This window comes from Aegilops tauschii, chromosome 3, assembly GCF_002575655.3.
Source record: "Aegilops tauschii subsp. strangulata cultivar AL8/78 chromosome 3, Aet v6.0, whole genome shotgun sequence".
NCBI lineage: Eukaryota > Viridiplantae > Streptophyta > Magnoliopsida > Poales > Poaceae > Aegilops > Aegilops tauschii.
In genome coordinates, this window is record NC_053037.3 from 319,018,272 (window position 1) to 319,031,594 (window position 13,323).

A 13,323-nucleotide genomic window follows, 5' to 3' on the forward strand; every position below is an offset into this window, starting at 1 on the left:
GGGGATCGAGCGTGTTGGGTTATGTGGTGCACCCCTGCAGGGAAGTTTATCTATTCGAATAGTCGTGTCCCTCGGTAAAAGGACGACCCGGAGTTGTACCTTGACCTTATGACAGCTAGAACTGGATACTTAATAAAACACACCCTTCCAAGTGCCAGATATAACCCAGTGATCGCTCTCTAACAAGGCGACGAGGAGGGGATCACCGGGTAGGATTATGCTATGCGATGCTACTTGGTGAACTTACCATCTACTCTCTTCTACATGCTGAAAGATGGAGGTGGCTTGAAGCGTAGTCTTCAACAGGATTAGCTATCCCCCTCTTATTCTGGCATTCTACAGTTCAGTCCACCGATATGGCCCTTTACACTTATACCCATGCATATGTAGTGTAGCTCCTTGCTTGCGAGTACTTTGGATGAGTACTCATGGTTGTTTTTCTCCCTCTTTTCCCCCTTTCCCTTCTACCTGGTTGACGCAACCAGATGCTGGAGCCCAGGAGCCAGACGCCATCGTCGACGACGACTCTTACTACACTGGAGGTGCCTACTGCTACGTGCTGGCCGCTGACGACGACCAGGAGTAGTTTAGGAGGATCCCAGGCAGGAGGCCTGCGCCTCTTTCGATCCGTATCCCAGTTTGTGCTAGCCTTCTTAAGGCAAATTTGTTTAACTTATGTCTGTACTCAGATATTGTTGCTTCCGCTGACTTGTCTATGATCGAGCACTTGTATTCGAGCCCTCGAGGCCCCTGGCTTGTATTATGATACTTGTATGACTTATTTATGTTGTAGAGTTGTGTTGAGATATCTTCCCGTGAGTCCCTGGTCTTGATCGTACACATTTGCGTGCATGTTAGTGTACGATTGAATCGGGGACGTCACAAGTTGGTATCAGAGCCGACTGCCTATAGGAATCCCCCTTCCACACTCCTTGGCCGAAGTCGAGTCTAGACATTGCAAAACTTTTACTAACATGGTTGTGTGTCTTATGGGCCCACGTCGCCATTGGGTGGTATTAGGATCTTTTATTTCTCGTCTATACTCTGGGACTCTGATCTCTCTTCTATTCGGGTTAAATGATTTTTCTAAAATCTAACTTTAGGTTCTCGAGAATACTTCTCCCCGAGAGCCCCTTCAGTCCAGATGACCGCCTGCTGCACCAGAAAATTTTGAAGATACTCTCCGATGTTTCCCCGAGACCCTGGTGCCCTTCGCCGTTGCAAATCCATGCCACCGATAAATCCCTATGGAAAGCTACATACACTTGTTGTCCATAACTTCATTTCCAAATGTTCTTGTTATTACAAGATACCCTAAAATACTTCGGATATTCCGAGAATCCTTTGGGTCTGCTGCCTTGCAGCTTCTTTTCCTCATGAATACTTGTATGAATAATTCCTCACACTTACCGGGGATTTGTTCATCCCTAGTTGTCAGGTGTTTCGCAAAATTCTTCGAAATGCCATTCGATCTTCCGAAATCCTCAGTAGCCTATTGCTCTTGATCTTCTTTACCTGCTTGCATAATGGTTACTTCCATATGTCTAGCAATATTCATTAAAATGCTTTGTGATCGACATTCTGATCATGTTGGATCAACATGTGTGTGAATGCACACAATCATCAGTTATTCCCTGAAAATTATCCTTCCGGCTCGGACGTCATTTTGAACATGAGCTGGTTGTCGACCAATCAAATTGCCACCGTTTGTGCCTCTAAGTCTATTCAACTTACTTGTCTTTTGATCAGAGCATCTGCTTTTGATCCCCCAATTTGGAAATCATAATTCGTTGCATTTAAGGTCTCGAATTATCCAGATTTTTCTATAATCCGATGCCTTGGCATTATTTCTTCTTCTGGCTGAACATATATACTCAAATCAGTTTCTTTGCGGTCCGCCAGATCCTTTGGTGGATTATTATCCGACCATTCCTGCATATTCTCAAAACCTTGAGTTCTTCCCCTGATACACCATGCCTTTGGTAAATTGTATCCTTTGTTTTCTCAACCATGCTCTGTTTTCGAGTTGGTGGTATTTACTATTGAAGCTTGTGGTATATGTTTCCACGATACCCAGACGGGTTGAACCTATGCCTTCCTTAATATGTGTGAACTCAGAAGTTTTCACGAGTCATACTCATCTGGTATTTCACCAGGTAAAACTTTCAACACTAATACCTTTATCAAAGCGAGAAGTGAATGGAAGCTTATACATTGAAGAAGTGGGAGTCGACCTTGAACCTTGCGTTCATGCCCATGGACACGATGTATAACTTATCATGGAAGTTGCTTGTAAAAATAATTACCCCCTTGTTATAAGTTCATCTTGTATCCGTGGTTCGATCATTTATGATCGTGGTTCTGACCATATTTTCTACTTGATCCCATTTCTCAAGCAAGTGAAAACACTTGTCTTCTGCGGATCAATACATCTCCGCAACCCCTATGCAATCTTCCTTCGAGTAATACCCTCCAGTATCTCGAGAATATCAACGAACTGTGTTGCTTCCTACGAGTCTTCATCTATTATTGCTTCTCACCGATTTCAGATTTCCCCCGGGTTCTGAGTTATTTCACTCGAGAACACCGATAAGTGAATCGATTCCGCACTCCGATTCAATAACTCTATGTAATTTTCATTGCTTACGAGTTTAATAATCCTTCAAGTCATTCCTAGCCTGATCGGCTATATCATTGTGCTAAATTTTAACTGTGCTACCTGGTCCTTCTTCCCAGAGCATAATTTTCGACGATGAGATAACCTTACGCCATTCTTCCTCGTCGTATCATTTCGCCTTGAACAACAAGCTTAATTTTGAGTTCGTGTCGTAACCGTGGTTCCAATAACCTTTCGCTTCATCATTCCTTTGACTTGATGTCATCACCGATCGATTACATCTTCATGAAATCTCGTGACAAATGTGTCGTGATCATCATCAGTATTCTGAGATCTTCCAGGATATCGATCGAATTCATGATGGGAAATACCATCCTTGCCCCTCGATAATGTGGGTTATCATCGACAACATCCTTTCCTTCCCCCAACACAAACTTGTTCATGTTATGGATGCAACTTGCTATCCAGTTTGTGTTATGTTCTACCTTGAAGTATTACTGTCCTTATGTCAAGGATGTTGCAAGGATTGCTCCACCTCTTAATAATTCTTGGTATAGTGATACTTCTCACAAGCACCATTATTTCTTGGTCCCCGTATTGACTAACCGGGAATATCAACAAGTGGACGATGATGTTTGGGTTCTGTACTTCTAGCAGCCCTATTGCTTTGAAGTTAATGGTCGATAGTTCATTCTTAGACTATTGGTTATTGAATCACCATTCTAACATTGATCATGCTACCTAAGCCAATATTTTGGGTACACCTTTCAACCAATGTTTAATTGTGTATGTTTTCCTCGAGCATACATCATTACATCATTTGATCTGGCAAGTGTTATCTCCTTGTTCGCATAATTGTGGAAATCTATCTTTAGTAAAACTCGAGGAATTGTCGCTGAGTCCATCAGCCACCCCCTCATCATTTCCCTTGTTTAATGATGAATTTTTGTTTCGAAACTCGCTCCCATAGTTCATTTCCTAAGAATTTTACAATGTCATCTCGTCAATTGTGTTGCACCTTTTCTTCTTAGGCATCCTGAGTCTGAGGTTTCCTAACACCGATCAGATCTGAATCTCGGCCGGCTATGATGGTTGGAGCATATTTTCAAGAGTTATAACATTGGTCTTTATATGACCCGGTAAGGTGATGTCATGCCTAGCACACTTGACCGGAGGACCTATTGTTATAGTTCTTCCTTTCAGCAAGGTTATCCATTCTTCCATGAGAAAATTGTAAGACTTATTCTACAAGTTTTTCCTGATGGATCCTTCCTGTATCCAAAGTCTCATCTTTGCTTGAAGACCATGTCAATGCTATCTCGAAGCATGTCTGTGGTACTCCGATTTCCAATAAGAGCATTTGAAGGACAATGCTAAATTTTCTTTGTCCATTATCCAAACACCGTTGTATGGGTGATGTCAAGAAATTTCTCTCCCCTTACCTAAAGGGTTTTCTACTTCTATCCAATCATGGATATCATGCTCTGCTTACCCTTGGGAAGGATATACCCCTGAAATATGTGTTTAAACACATTTTCCTTTCCATTGTTCTGTTAATCTGATAAACACCTTTTCCTTTCCATTGTTTTCTTTAACCTTTCTGGTGATCACTTTGATCTAAGCAGTATTAATTCCCTGCTTATGTGAACACCTCGGTGTACAACCCTGTCAGTAAGACCCCGTTACTTTTGTTGATGACATTTCGGTAACCGCCGATGGACGAGAACTTTGCCTACTGGTCCGCCTCGTTTCAACGAGCAGGAAAATGGTTCTCTTCGTCCCTCGCCCTTGGTACCGACGGTGTTGCCGACATAATCGACAGGCTACCCTCTGACATGCCTTGCTACCATGACCGTGCAATATGTCGGCGTCCTTCCTACTTTTGAACCACATGGTGGGCCCATAACCCACAGTTCCACAGGATCGAAACCTGACTCTCCTGTATGTCCCTGTTTTCCGAAATTGTCCCTCGCGCTTGGCTTACCCACGTAGTGATCTATTCTGGTATCATACGCAATACTTATTCCCATTGCTCTGAACCCCTTTCACCCTCTGTTTCAGGTAACGAACGATTGCCTACCCGGTTGAAGCTTCTTATTGCTCCTTCTTACCTTGCTCTCGATGACTTTCTCGAATTTCAACTCGAGAGATGCCTCTATGCCACGTTCACCGAGATAGCCCCCAGGTACCTATCTTGTTTTGAACTCCATCCATCCCGAGTCTTCCCCATTACTCCACCTCTTAAATCTCGGGATGAGATTTCTTGTAGTGGAGGAGATTTGTAACACCCCGAGAATCATGCTACAATAATCCCCTTTAAATGTTGCCTTGTCATCATTGTTACTGTTGCTAATCTCACTTTGATTCTATTCCAGTCCAAATCTCAATTTCAAATTAAAGTCAAAATTCTAAATTGCTCAAACATGAAAACTAAAATGCTCATCATGTGGCAAATATCCTTTTGGCAATATTGGTGGCGAACCAACATTTTTGCAAAGTATTTAAATGCCCTAAACTAATTAAAACAATGGTTAAAACGTTGCTTAAATGCCTTTTGTTTTATAAAAATGCTAAGCTAATTTATTTAACTACCAAACTAATTGTGGCAGTAGTCTAAATTATAATAATAATTTAGGTTCAAGCTCTATGTTTTATAAAACTGTTTTGCCTTTTGAAATTAAAAGAAAACAAAGAAGTTTCAAAAAAAGAAAGAAAAGAAAAGCCCCCCCCCCCACTGGGCCAACCGGCCCAGCCCCCGACCTAACCGGCCAAGCCGCCCTGTATAACTCCCCTAGCCCTCGACCTAACCCTAGACTGCCCCGAACCCCACCCTCTCCCTACAGCGCCGCCAGGGGAGAGCCCCACGCTCGACCCCCGATCCACTTCCCCACCCCCACGATCCCATCTCTCTCGCACGACCCCCCTGCCCCGCTCGATCTGGACGCCCGCCCGCGCCCAGGGCGCCCGTCCCCGTCGCAGTAGCTGCCTCACCTCACCCCGACACCCATCCGCCGCCTCGTCCCCTCCGTCCCTGATCTGGAATTGGGGCTCGGCCTCGACGACGCCGCCGCCGCTCGGAGCCCCCTCGCCAGAACCACGACGCCACCGGACCGCCTCGCCTCCTTCCTCTCCATGCTGCACCGCGCCCGTCTTCCTCGAGCTCCGCCCGTGCTCCGTCCATGGCCACCCCGACCTCCCGCCGCACATCATCGCCGTTGGGCTGCTCATCGCCGGCCTCCCCGAGCCTCCCCTGCAACGCGGGTGAGGAACCCCACCGGTCTCCTCCTTCCTCTGTTGTTGCGCTCACCGTTGCTCGCACCGCCTACGCCTCGACCATGCCCGACGCGTGCGCCCGCGCACTGCCGCCTTCCCTGACGCGCACTCACCACGCTCCCAGACCGCGCCCCGCCCACGACTGACTCTGGCTGCGGCCGGCCCTGCTCCCCATCCCCGCGCGGCTGCCTTCGCCGGCGTCCGCCACCGCTCCCCGCTATCCCCGCGCGTGACGGAGCCCCTCTCCCGCCACTGCCGCTGTCGGGCGCCGCTCCGGCCGGCCTCGCCGCGACCGCGCCCGGGTCTGCCTCGCCCGGTAGCCCGTGCCCTCAACTGGCCTGAGCCACTGACGAATGGGGCCCACGCCCCTGTCTTCAGAAAAACAAAAAAAGAAATGTTATTAAAAATAAAATAACTACTAAAATAATTAATTAATTATTGGTTCAGTTAATTAACTTAATTAATTTTGCCTAATTAACTAATTAACTAATTAGCTAATCAGTTAGTCAGAGGACTCTATGATAGTGGGGCCCCACCCCTAGTAAGCTTAATTTACCCCCCCCCCTTTTAAAATATGTGACACTGACAGATGGGCCCCATTGACCCTGTTGACCGGTCAACTTTGACCCAGTCAACGCTGACTGTACTGCTGACTGGGCACTGACCGGCCCCACACGTCAGGGTTGACCATGGTCAACTCAGGTGGCTGATGACGTCATGATGACGCCATGCTGGTGCAATAACCCTATTTTAGTTTAATAATAAATCTAGGATATTGCTTAAACTTCAGAAATTCATATAAACTAATCTGTAACTCGGATGAAAAAGTTTTATACATGAAAGTTGCTCAGAACAACAAGACGAATCCGAATACGCGGTCCGTTTACCTGTCAGATGCCTCTAACTATCTGAACATGGAACATTCCCCCTCCAGTCATCTATCTAACACAGGTTCGGAACCGGGAATACATTCCCGGTTGAATTCCCCCTTCACCTATAACGTGTAGCCATGCGTTAGGTCACACCCGGCACAGCATATTGCCACGTTATGCTTTGTGATGCTATGTTTGCTTTATATTTACTGTTTCTTCCCCCTCTTCTCTCCGGTAGACCCCGAGACCGATGCTGCCCCTGTGATCGACTACGTCGACGACGACCCCTCCTTGCCAGAGCAACCAGGCAAGCCCCCCCCCCCCCCTTGATCACCAGATATCGCCTATTCTTCTCTATACAGCTTGCATTAGAGTAGTGTAGCATGTTACTGCTTTCGGTTAACCCTATTCTGCTGCATAGCCTGTCATTGTTGCTACAGTTGTTACCCTTACCTGCTATCCTACTGCTTAGTATAGGATGCTAGTGTTCCATCAGTGGCCCTACACTCTTGCCCGTCTGCCATGCTATACTACTGGGCCGTGATCACTTCGGGAGGTGATCAAGGGTATATACTATATAATTTATATACATGACACATGTGGTGACTAAAGTCGGGTCAGCTCGTTGAGTACCCGCAAGTGATTCTGATGAGGCGGCTAAAAGGACAGGTGGCTCCGTCCCGGTTGAGGTGGGCCTGGGTTCCTGACGGCCCCCGACTGTTACTTTGTGGCAGAGCAACAGGGCGGGTTGAGACCACCTAGGAGAGAGGTGGGCCTGGCCCTGGTCGGCGTCCGCGGATACTTAATAATAACACGCTTAACGAGTTCTTGGTATTTGATCTGAGTCTTGCCATTTGGTCTATACGCACGAACCAACTACGTGGGAAAGTTATGGGCACTCGACGTCGTGGTATCAGCCGAAGCCTTCGTGACGTCAGCGACTGAGCGGCGTGCGCCGGATTGGAACATAAGCCTACTCTTGTATTAAGGGGGCTAGTTCTGCTTCCGGCCGCGTACGCAACGTGGAGGTGTGCAATGGGCGATGGGCCCAGACCCCTGCGCCATAGGATTTAGACCGGCGTGCTGACCTCTCTGTTGTGCCTAGGTAGAGCTGCGACGTGTTGATCTTCCGAGGCCAGGCATGACCCAGGAAAGTGTGTTTGGCCAAAGGGGACCGAGCGTGTTGGGTTATGTGGTGCACCCCTGCAGGGAAGTTTATCTATTCGAATAGCTGTGTCCCTCGGTAAAAGGACGACCCGGAGTTGTACCTTGACCTTATGACAACTAGAACTGGATACTTAATAAAACACACCCTTCCAAGTGCCAGATATAACCCGGTGATCGCTCTCTAACATGGCGACGAGGAGGGGATCACCGGGTCGGATTATGCTATGCGATGCTACTTAGTGAACTTACCATCTACTCTCTTCTACATGCTGAAAGATGGAGGTGGCCTGAAGCGTAGTCTTCGACAGGATTAGCTATGCCCCTCTTATTCTGGCATTCTGCAGTTCAGTCCACCGATATGGCCCTTTACACTTATACCCATGCATATGTAGTGTAGCTCCTTGCTTGTGAGTACTTTGGATGAGTACTCACGGTTGCTTTTCTCCCTATTTTCCCCCTTTCCCTTCTACCTGGTTGACGCAACCAGATGCTGGAGCCCAGGAGCCAGACGCCACCGTCGACGACGACTCTTACTACACTGGAGGTGCCTACTGCTACGTGCAGGCCGCTGACGACGACCAGGAGTAGTTTAGGAGGATCCCAGGCAGGAGGCCTGCGCCTCTTTCGATCTGTATCCCAGTTTGTGCTAGCCTTCTTAAGGCAAACTTGTTTAACTTATTTCTGTACTCAGATATTGTTGCTTTCGCTGACTCGTCTATGATCGAGCACTTGTATTCGAGCCCTCGAGGCCCCTGGCTTGTATTATGATGCTTGTATGACTTATTTATGTTGTAGAGTTGTGTTGTGATATCTTCCCGTGAGTCCCTGATCTTGATCGTACACATTTGCGTGCATGATTAGTGTACGATTGAATCGGGGGCGTCACAATCTTGTAGGTGATGGAGCTCCCCTTTGGTTCATCTTGCAGATGTGTTTTTGGGTAGTACAAATACATCGCTATAGTTGTTACAGATGTGGTAGCTTGCGGAGTACTAAAAAGACCAACTGCTTAGGATTACTATAATGAACTAATAAAAAAATTGAGTCCTTCAGGATCCTCTAGTTCTGGATGCCCACCGCCATCCCTGTCAACCCCTATTTATTCACCATAAGGAGGCTCTCTGCTTGTCACTCGGTTGTCCTCTATTTGTTCTAGCTTCTGAAGAAATTGCAAATCAAGTTTAGTTTGATGATGGTTGTTGAGGATTACATCTGTGTGCTTTGATTGATTTATTTTCCGAATCTTGACTTGCTAAAATGAACATACTCTATTTTCAATCAATTGATGGAGTGCAGGAAATCCAAAATTGTCTTGTTGTTTACTCCATCAATTCATATAAGTTCAGCTATTTTATTGCTAAATAAGTTCAACTATTTTATCAAAAATAGGGGGCTATAAGATGTTTACTGTCATTGCCCTTCCAAAACATGTCGTTGGTGTCGAACCATTCACAGTGAGTTTCAGTCCATAGGTTGCTCGTGATCCTCGCTCCTTCAGATCCACTTCATCGGTGCCGTCAGTCCACAGGAGTAGGGGTGGCGTGCCCGTCAACAAACAAGAACAGAAGGTATGTGCTGGGAAAACTTGAGATTATATACGCATTTGGGTAATAGAAGTTGTACCTTCTTTCAAAGTTCAAAATGAAAGATATTCAGTTCAACTTGTTGTAGCAAAACATGTGTGAAACCTTGGCAACGTGTCTACACACTATCTAGTATAGAAAAAATGTCCGGCGTAGTCCAGCATGCCGCCGCCTACCCCTGCCTCCGAGCGCCGCTGGTCTATAAGTTCAACATGCAAAACCCTATAAGTTCATATTTCAAAACAAATGAAGTATTTGGGAAGTAAAATTAAGTATTTCAAAGTACAGAAATCTTTTTAGGTTTCTTTGGGAACTTCTAATGTTACTGAACATGAACTTGCTTGGTTACACAAATATGAAACTGATTGTGCAAGTCACTTAGAATGTGTTTGAACTTGTTATGGGAACTCATGACTTGCTATGATTAAATGCAGGGAGCAACTGGTGCCGAATGGTCCCCTGGGAGCTAGTCTTTCAGTTCATTGTATGAAAAAAAAGCAAAGTTCATCTTGTCTAGTAGAGGTTGCTGCTGGTGTCTGTTCATTGTCGATTTCGTTTTGGGAAATATCCAAAACTTACTACTAAGAACGGATGCAGTTTGTCTTGCGCAAGTTGGAAATTCCCTGATGCTGAGTGTCTTAGTATAACCCTACATCACACAGGAAACAGTGTGTGTACATTTTTGGATTTTATTTTGGAAGGTTCACGCATCCATATTAGAGAGATTCATCGGACATAATTTTGCAAGGTCAGAAAAAACAATTGCTCAGTACATCACAGCAGCTCTTCGATGCAAAAAGGATGGCTCTTCTCAAGTCAACAGCTAACCAAACTGGGTAAGTTTTTAGAAATTCATTCTAGTGTGAAACGTTGGTGAGATTCTGATTAAGACTTTTGTCCATTCCAGCAACTTCAGGGTAGCTCGGTCAAATATGGCGGCTGTGCAGTAAACAACTTCAGTTGAGAAATCAGCAAGGTGTAATGCATACTATCTTCTATAACTCATTTCACTTCACGGTTTCTTCACCTGTTTGTTGTTTCCTAATTATCCTAATTCCCAAATGTTCTACTCAACTTCAGCGCCATGCTCAGTCCAATCCCGTGGCTTCAGGGTGGCCGAGTTCGTCGCGACCATCAGTTCAGAGACCTGCGTCACTGCGTGTGTTGCTACCATGGCCGCCTGTGTCACTGCGTGCTCTGTCAACAACCTCCTGCACAAGGAAAATCAATAGGAGTAGAGGCGTCTGCGATGCTGTGTTCTAGCGAGGTGGCTGATTATGTTTGTCAGTTTGTAATACTTTGGCCACAGAGTACTTCTGTATCCTTTTCTGACCGGAGCATGACTATAGCTTATGTCAGTACAAACTTTGATTGTGATGGTACTACAAACTTTATAAAAACACCAGTAATCCATTTTTACTAGTACTTATCTTTTATACAATTCACATGGATTGTGCCCCTATTACCAACTGTGGTATAAAAATGCACTGTGCTCACCATTTTATTTTAGTTCATCAATTTGTAATACTTTAAAGAGAGGAGGTAAATGTGAACCATTCAGTTTTGTATTATAAAAAGTGTTAATGTGAGAAACTTCAAAAATATCTTGTTTAATAAATTCTGCTTGTTCTGTGTATAGTATTTATTGAGCTAAAAATGGTATGGTTCAAAACTTCAAACATTCTTGTCGATCTCATTGTAATCGTCCTTGTTTTGTGAGTTTCCTTATGCAAGCTTTGTGGTCAGTCCAGATGGGAGAAGGTGATCCGTCCAAAGTGTAATTCTGTGACGTTGACGTCCAAGTTATACAACTGATCCGTACAAACAAAAACGGTGGTCTGTTCTACAAAGGAAAAATTGTTTAATTAAAAATATTGATCAGTACAAGTTAAAAACGGTGGTCCGTTCAGAATAAAAGAAATTACAGAAATTCAAAGTGTAAAAGTTCAAGCTAAATGAAACCCTATGCAATTCAAATGGTAGAAGTACAACTCGTAAAATGAGAGAAGTCCAGAACATCATTGTAAAAAATGCTGAGTTAAAAAAAGAAACACACAAAACATTCCTCTTTTTGAAAAAAAAGGCATTCCGTTCAATCATATAAACATGCAAGTTCGGGGACGATGATACCGTAAACCGTTGAAAAGTTACAAAGTTTAAAAATACCTCAGTACAAACAAACACATAAATCAGTACGAGTACTCTATTTTTAAGACAGGAAAACAACAAAATCTGTCTTGCCGTATTCAAAATTACTCTTAGGCGGTTGCGAATTTAAAAAAATGTTCAACATGACTAAGTTTCGCATTTTCGATAGCTTTCCAATGGTATATTATTTGCCCCATTTCGACAAACTTTAACAATCGCGTTCTAAATTAAATTTGACCGTATTCGAATTCATATTAAAACCGTAAAGAATTAGAAAAAAACTTTATATACGAAAAAGTTGTGCATTTTCCATAGCTTGCAACGTCGTATCATTTGCGTCAATCCGACAAACCATTTGCAAAAAAACGTAAAAATACGTTTCGCCCAGAATTTCACCGTTTTTCAAGTTACTTTCAAATCATATATAATCTGAAAAAACATTACATATGTGGAAGATGCGGATTTTCATCAGCTTTCCAACGCCATCTTATTTGCTCAATTCTGACAAACCGTTTGAAAATTGAGTCCAAAATACGAGTCGCGTTTTCGGTTTTGAAAAAAAAATGGTTTTTCAAAACGGCTCTTAAATCATAGTGATTTTGCAAAAACTTTCAATATACTTGTAATATAGATGTCAAGAGATTTCCAACGATATATTACACGCCCCGTTCCAAAAAAATAAATTGCAAATTTTTTGGAACTAAAGAAGACGATTTTCAATGGAAATGTAAGTATCAGTTCAACCGCTCGAATTAATCAGTTCAATAATGGTAACAGAATAATATTCTGTTACGTGAAACAGAATAGCCCAGATGTGTGTGTGTGTGTATAGGTCATAACTTATTCTTATATATATATATATATTAATACTATATATATAGTAATACTATTCATCTCCCAGGGTGCAAAATAAGTTATTCTTTACCCGAGGTAATCTTACACTCGTTTCAGAAATAATTACATTTGGGATTCAAATAGTTATGTTCATATTGATTCACTGAGTAAAACTTGGCATAAAAAACAAAAATATAGGTCATAAGACAAGAAAATTTGCATTTTATGTATATTTTACATTATGTTTTTATGTTTGTAATTTTACGTAACATAAATATATTTTTACGGTGATTATATATTTTTACGGTGTCTTTTTATGTTTGAAATAAGACAAAATTTATGGAACGTAAAATTACAGTGCATTGATGGTAAAATAGAGGGGGAGAAGAATAATTATTCCTCACCCAGGGTGACGAATTTGAATAAAGTAATATTATTCATCTCCCAGTATATATCAGTGAAGAATAAACTCAAATGATGACTTTGATAAATTTGACGAAATTGCAAATGATGAAAAACTCAAATTTGAAGAAAGTCAAAGAGAGGTGGTGGCTTTACCCATCGTATAAGAACTTTGATGACTTCAGACACCGCGTACAATTGTCATAGGGTTCTGAGAGTCAAGTTCTTCGTTAATTTCTTCACATTTAGAGGGTTACTTCGTGTGTTGTGCATCAAAGTCATCAAAAATGCATAAGCGTTAGGATGTGTGTCCACTTCAGAGGACATTCGAACATTCTGGGATGTTTAGCTCACACACAACTTGCAGAACCTCTTTTCATCCAAGGGCTCAGTGTAGATATCGGCAAGCTGGTCTTCGGTCTTCACG